Source organism: Macaca nemestrina, chromosome 4 (genome assembly GCF_043159975.1).
Source record: "Macaca nemestrina isolate mMacNem1 chromosome 4, mMacNem.hap1, whole genome shotgun sequence".
In the NCBI taxonomy this organism is placed as follows: Eukaryota; Metazoa; Chordata; class Mammalia; order Primates; family Cercopithecidae; genus Macaca; species Macaca nemestrina.
The window spans coordinates 59053460-59055403 of record NC_092128.1 but is presented as its reverse complement, the minus strand read 5'-3'; positions in this window follow the sequence as shown (position 1 = coordinate 59055403).

Here is a 1944-nt window from a genome sequence, read left to right as displayed (position 1 = left end):
TAGCATTTGATAGAGTAAGTCCCCATCTTTCTTCATTTCCAAAGTTGGTTTTGCTAAGTTGACATACTAATTATAGAATCAACTTGGCAAGTCCCATAAAGGATCTTCAGAACAACTTTGATTAAAATTGTAGTACATACATATGTTGATTTGAAAACTAAATGTGTACCATGTTTATTATTTATGAATATGGGCTAGATTTATTTTTCTTTATTGTATCTTTTGCAGTTTTCTCAACATATGTCTTGTCCATTTCTGTTTTAGTACATGCATAGATACTTTATTGATTTTTGTTGCTGTCTTAAAGGGATTTTGCTTTTTGCATTTTTAAAATTAATTATTTTTATAGGAGAATTTGGGGGTTTTATATATTTATTTAATCTTATATCCTTCTATTTTGTGGTACTTTCTTAAATGGTCCTGAATTTACTGGAAATACTTCTAATGCTTCATAGCAATTTATTTTGCTTACTGAAGGTTTTAGATAGAATCATTAAATCAGGTATTATTTCTTTCTGTTCCTTGTATGTCAAATATTTATATCAGGAATAAGATGTAAATTTTAAAAATACCTTTCTAGTATATATTGAAATGGCAGTGGTGCTTTTCTCTTGAATGTGCTACTGTGTCCAGTATAAAATGAATGCTCTATCCAAGCTCTGGGTAATGTGTCCAATACGATCTGGCAGAAAGAGAAGGGTCATTGCAACCCAAATCATATAAAATGGATTTTACTTTCACAAAGCTCACAATATTCCAAGGTATATTAATAATGTTTTGGTTGCAAGATATATTAATAATGTTTTCATTGCAACCCAAATCACATAAAATGGATTTTACTTCCACAAAGCTTACAATATTCCAAGGTATATTAATAATGTTTTGGTTGCAAATGGTAGAAACCCAATTTCTACTCAAGAGAAAGAAAAATTTGGTAATAAAATGGGATTCTGCATAGGTTTCAGGAAAAGGATGCAACCTTAGAATGAAACTAAAGCCTACACTGATATTAGAAAAACTCAAATTATTTTCCATTTTCCTCACTTCTTCTCCTCTTTGTGAGTACCTGTTGTATTATTAATCTTCTATTGCAAACCAACTTCCGTTCCTTAGATCTTGTAGCAGAAAACAGCTACCACATACAGCTCGCCAGTTTATATGTGATAGTCCAGGCACCTACACAGTTTCACAATTTCCAAGGGTGAAAATTCCCAGAGAAGAGACCTTATGACTCTATTTGAGTAAGATGCTTACCATTCGACCAATCATCTATGGCCAGAGAAAAGGGCACAAGTTAGTACCACCACAGCTACTGCCGCAGACATGCAGGTGCAAATAAAAAGGGGAACTTACCAGACAATCCTTCTGGGCCCAGGATTCAAAACCTGCCCATTATACAGGAAAGACAGACACCTTTTCTTGTGTGCTATGTTCTTTGTTAAGGAAAATATGGAGTCATTAGAAATATCCAGTGCAGAGAGAAGAGACCTCATTTTTGTTTAGGGAAAAGTGCACACCTCCCTGTCGAAGTAATGTTTCCCCTAAGCCTTCAAGAATAAGTAGCCATGCAGATGTCCTAGCTGGTGATCAGCCTGGATTTTCACAATAGAATCTCTGATTTCAGTCAAGTAAAATTTGTTTTCCAAGTGAAATTAGAAAACTTTGTTCTGATAAAGCTCTAGAATTAATTCTTCTCTAATGCAGGAATTCTCAAACAAATTTTAATGTGTATATAATCTTTTGCGGTAGTCTTGCTAAAATGCACATTCTGTTTTCAGAGGTCTACAGTGGGAATTTTACATGTCTGCAAGCTACTAAGTGCTGCTGTTAATGCAGATGCACAGACTACACTTTCAGTTACAAGTTCTCGTGTATTTTAAAGAAAGATTTACATTTTGGAGATTCACATGAGGCATCATGCCTCAAATCATGAAGAATATTCAC